The sequence below is a fragment of the Canis lupus genome, chromosome 8 (genome assembly GCF_003254725.2).
Source record: "Canis lupus dingo isolate Sandy chromosome 8, ASM325472v2, whole genome shotgun sequence".
Taxonomy (NCBI): domain Eukaryota; kingdom Metazoa; phylum Chordata; class Mammalia; order Carnivora; family Canidae; genus Canis; species Canis lupus.
The window spans coordinates 55,394,957-55,400,956 of NC_064250.1; positions in this window are offsets into that span (position 1 = coordinate 55,394,957).

Consider the following 6,000-nt stretch of genomic DNA (forward strand, 5'->3'; position numbering starts at 1 on the left):
AGTCACCCCCACCCCCCGCCCTCCTCCCCTTCCACCACCCCTAGTTTGTTTCCCAGAGTTAGGAGTCTTTATGTTCTGTCTCCCTTTCTGATATTTCCCACACATTTCTTCTCCCTTCCCTTATATTCCCTTTCACTAATATTTATATTCCCCAAATGAATGAGAACATACACTGTTTGTCCTTCTCCGATTGACTTACTTCATTCAGCGTAATACCCTCCAGTTCCATCCACGTTGAAGCAAATGGTGGGTATTTGTCGTTTCTAAGAAACTATTTTCTCTCAGCTACAAACCTTCCCTTCTGTACTCAGCTCTGTGATGCTGGGGCTGGAGTTCTGCAACTAACATTTCTTTCTCATAGACTGACTCCTTCTTAGCTTTTACCAATAGGGCCGCTAAATGGGACTGGAAAGCAGTAGGATGAAGTAATGTAGACTCTCTTGGCTTATTTGCTGATGCTCTAAGAGTCACTGAAACAAAAGTTTTCTACTCAGCAGCACCAATAGTACCAGCCAAAATTGGCCCAGTTTCCAGTTTTTTCTATTCATCCCAGAACTGGTTGCATAAAGCCCCCTCAGAGAAACTGGCACTGACTGTGATGTTCCCTTTCCTCCGAGATCTAAGCTCAGCTTCATGGAATCCTTCCTACCCTTCAAGTTCTCCAAATGGTCCCCTTTTAACCTCAGTGTTAGAGGTCTTGCTATCATTACTGTCTATCCCAAGTTTTTGCTTTTCAATGTCTGTTAAACCGATTTGCTATATGGTATTCATTCTGTTGAAATAGCCAGTGTGTTTGCTGTTTCACTGCCTGATACCTCCCTACTGTTCTGACTGATGTTGTTAATAAGTTGTTTCTTAAGCATGGAGTACTTTGTCCAAATCCTAATATGAAATGTGAGAATGGTACCTAGGAATTGAACTCATGTTTACTCCAAAGAAATCTAATTGGTAATGGTGGGTAAAACATTTGACAATTTCAATATTTAGCCCTAACTTTGAATAAATTAGAAAAGATAAGAAACAAAAATAATGTTGATTAAAAATACTAAATGAAAGGTTTTGCTGCAATCATTTGTGAAAAGTGAACTTCTTACATTTAGGAAGAACTTGAAGGGTGATATAATAGATGATTTTATGGATAGAAGGAAGATACTCTGTTGGTGTGAAAGCATGTTTTGTATACCCACATTTGAATTTAGTTTGTTTAATTGCTTTTTATTTTTAAGGAGTACCAGCTCAAAGTATTCTGGCTGTGAACTAGGTGTTCGTTTCAATTATTCATTGAAGTCTGAGTCCTTATATGTACGTTAAAACTGTAAGAAGTTGGAGGTGTTTGAGTCCATGCCTTGCTGCCCCTTTTCCCATTAATCTTTCATGTACTAGGCCATGTGGGGAGACCCTTTCCTTCCAAAATGCTGAGCTTACTTTTTGAGAGGGAGTGATAGCCTAACTGATCCCATGGCCGCTGTGCTTAAGTAATTGGGTCGCCACTCATTGACCTAGAACCTACTCTCACTAGGTCCTTCATACTAAGGTGAGGTCAGTAGCAGCCTGTTCGGCTCATGAGCAAGGGTTCTATATGTTCAGATGCTATCGTTTCACACTCGGGCACAGTTTTTGTCATGCCACTTCAATTATGGGACATTCCTGTCTGTTGCTTTCCTCTGTCACTGATGTGGAAAGAGCTTTATTTCAAGATTGTGTATTTCAGTCTTGAAGTTTGTCTGGATTTGTGTGTGAATTTATTGTTGCCATTCCCTTGTTTACATTTGTTAAATGAATTTCCCTAGGTGAGAAGTGAAAAAGGACTCCCTTTATGATATGCTCCACCCGCCCTGCTTCTCCACCCTCAGTTCTCCCAACACTCATTTCATACTCTTCACTTCACATGACCTGTTCACAGTTCCTGGCACAGTCTTTGTTTCCTTTTCCCTCTACTTCTTTGCAAATGTTGCTGCTCATCTCCTCTTCTTCCATCCAACAACCACTCTCCCAGTGGAGAATCAGCTCGAGTATCTGCCCTTCCAGTAAACATTTTATGGTTCCTTGGGGTTTCTACTTGGAGTTTTTACCATAGTACTTTGAGTTTTCCTCTCTAATAAATCTTAGTTCAATCTGTTGCAAATGATTTTTATGGCATTCTTCAATCTAATAATTGAGACTTAAAAAGGAGTAGATATATACTTTATAAACATAGTTTTTAAAAGAACCAGCCAAGCTAAGAAACAAAAATATTATCAAAATCTTGTATTCAGTTATCTATTTTACCTATCACATCTTTCTAGCTCATTTTTTGAAGATATTAACTAATGTAAATTTTGTTTCCCCTTTATTGCTTTATTTTAAAAATAATTTAATCACATATGCACATATTATAAACATTTCTAGTCTTCCTTGAAAATGAAAACATAAACATATATGCACTTACATACATATCATACACATACTCATATAGTATATACTGTGTATATTTATATATTCTTCTGAAACTTGCTTTTTTATTTAACATTTCTGAGATTAATGCATTTTTTACCTGTATCTATAGAATATTAGGTTTTGCTATTAAATATGATTCCATTGTGTAACTATACCAACATTTATGTGGCCATTCCTCTGCTTTCCTTCTAGAAAATGCCACTACTGTATATTTCCCAGAGTTCTAGTTATCATGTTCACAAAGAGATTATACTAGGTTAGTTGGAAGCATTCCTCCAGGAATCATGTGAGGAGTGAATTACAGGCCATGTGCATTAGCTGTCATCTCTATATACTCAATATGCATTTTGTAGTATCATCACCATCATCATCATTAATTACAGTCTTTTGACAAACAAAAGGACCTCTTTTCTCCCAGACTGAAGCTTAGATCTTGACAAAACAGAGGTAGCCTTTTAACTTTACCTATTAAAAAAGGAACAAGAGCTTTTGTGGAATCCTTTGAAGATAGTATAGCTATGAATAATTCCAGAAGCTCAGGTAGATAGGGAAAATACCATATTATTTCCTTTAATTAAAATTAAATTTGATACTTAATCTCTATTTTGACTAGATGGAAATACTTTTTAATCCTAAGCATTATTAGGTTTCCCTTCCCTTCATGGACTCTGCAGATGTGCTGGCAATTGATCCAGAAAGAGACATTCAAGGAGGTCCTCTGATCTTGAGTCCACATAGCCACTTTTGAGATGCTCATTGTCTGATCCCATATGAGTTCCAGAAATTTGTGTGGATCCTAGAAATCTATTGGCTCTGGACCTATGCAATGGATATCCATAACTGGTACAGTAATTCTCAGCAAATAGTCCATTTGCACCTATAAGTTCACCTTCGACCTTGAACTGAGGCCATATGACAAGCTCTGGCCAAAGGGCCATGAGCAAAATGTGTCACTTTGGAGATAAAGCATAGAAGAGGCTTTAAAGCCTCAGTGTGCTCCTTTCCTTGCCTCAGTAAACATGAAGCAACATATTGAGATAGAGAAAATTCAATGATTTAAGTTTCTGAGTAACTGCGAAATACAGGTGTATAGCATCCAGGATGAATTAGTCCTAAACATTTGTTGTGATATGCAATTGAGATTGAGCAGTTGTTTATTACTATAGTTTTTTCCAGCCTGTTACACTGCTGTATTATGTTTTTTTTTTTTTTTTTTTCTCTAACCGTGAGCCTGTTTTTCTATGTGCAATGATCCTATGGCATCACATAAACATTGTCTCTTAAAATTTTATCACCTCCTGGATCTCTGATAGGAAATCTGTTATGGAACTTTACTAGTTGTGGAGTCCAGTCTTTGAAACATTACTCAGACTTGCATGTATGCAATTCTTACTCCCTTCAAGTCAACCACTTCTCTTCCTTTCCCTAGAGGACTCCAAACATGTCTTCATTTGCCTTTGCCTTTCAAAAAAATACAGGAGGACAAATTATCATCTCACAGTTTCCCCAATGTTTAAGGAATACACAGATCCTAAATCTTCTTATTGAATCATGGAGAAGGACACAAAAAATTAGGGTGTTTTGAATAGAAAGAATGATAACTTTTTTTCTCCAAAAACATATGGATAGCATTAAGGTGTCACTTTCTGATTCTTTTATAACACTGAACATGAAACATGAATTTATATCTCAGTAAATTGTCCTGCCATACACTAGGGTTCTTAATGACTTAACCCTGAATCTTGACATCTCACAGATTGTATTTGACTTAGAAGCATTAAGCTTGATTGAATAAAATGACAGTACACAGCCTTAGAAAGGATTCCCTTGCTCTCCTAAACATACTATATAGCTCCCACATCAAATTTTTGAAGACCAGCCATTCTTGAGCTGGGTGTAAAATATATCTGTGACCCCAGTGCCTAACCCACAGACTTTTTACTCTGTTCTCATGCCTTCTCTTCCTCCCTGTATAACTTCTTTCCTCCACAGGACTCTTCTCTTTACTTTTTTCCCCCATTAATATTTCTCTTTTTGTCTCTGTTTCTGCAAATGATGAAGGCCTTCATTGTATAAAGCTGGTTTTTAAAACAGATGGGTTTCTCCCCTCCCCAGGAAAATTTGACTACTTACTTCTTTAAGAGCTTTGGATTGTTTTTAAAATTATTATTATTTTATTTTAATGGCCAGAAAACTCCAACAAAATTTTCTTTCCCTCTTCATAATTTGAACAATGTAATATTTTCATTTTGTGATAACCTTCAACCTGCCTAGAATATAAATAATGATCTTTGCTATCAGTAGTCTGATTTCCATAGTATAGACTAGATTGTTGTCATTCTCCAAGGACAGATTGGAGAAAGATTGTTGAGGAAACCTCTCCCCCAAAACTGCTTCTCCTCCCCCACTTTTAAAGCTGGACTCTTTTTGACTGTCGTATTGTTGCCTGAATGCGTTAACTCTGCTTAGAATCAGGTCAGGGCAATGAGCAGAACTTTTTTATTCAGATCCCCATTTTCAGGACTATTCCCCCTATGTTTAAGACTCCTACTTGGTATTTAGTCAACAAGTCAATTCGGAAAAAGTCACGAAAAGGAGATAAGATTTATTTCTTACTCTTTTCTGTACTTTTTTCCATAAATTTTTACAGTTTAAAGGATAATTACAACAAAGAGGTAGCAATGATTAACAACAAAAATGTTGCTGTTATCCACATAGGGAAACTCTTTTTTTTAGTTGGGAAATACTTTGGTGTCTACAGAATAGGATCATGTATGGGACCATATCTACTGCTGAACCAAAATTGTTTTCCAGGAGCCAGAGAGCCGTTAATCATAGTGATTTTACCAATGAAGATGGGGATCTAGAGCTTCTGATGGCAATTAGATGCTAGGTAGTAGAAATGAGATATAATTCAAACATGTATCCAAAATTTATTCACTTTCAGATAATCATGTTACATTTTTTAACAACTATATTTGGGGAGTGTATGCTGTTTACACAAAACAAGCCTCTGTTCAGGAGGGATGTTCTGTATTGAATTTCACTGACTCATTAAGCATTGTTTTCTTTTTCTTTTTCTTTTTTTTCCTGAGGTACAATAAACCCCTTGAACATATTTAAATGAATATCATTGTCTAGTGCTAATGTTTGGTTGAAAAAACACTCAAGGGATTATTTTTTTTCTTCCTTTTCTCTTCTATTTTTAGATTCAGTTTCCTTCATACCTGAGATGTTGCCTAAATTTGGCATATTTCATGTATCTTTCTTTCCACCTGGGAAGTTTCTTCATACATGTATGTTATTTAGAATACACAGATTCTGTGACTGAGAAGCAATGCCTTAGCATTGGTAGACTAAATCCCGTGAGGCAGTGATTGTATCTTTGTGTTCATGCTGTATCCCTAGAGCCCAGAAGGATTCCTGTAACAAAATAGATTGTGATATGTGTTTTTGGAAGACAGAATCCAGTTTTGCCAACTTTAAGTCACTTTAATGTTCTTTCCTACACATTTCACCTAAAACATAGCTATGCTCTTAAAGCAAATGCAGACCACTTTTGAT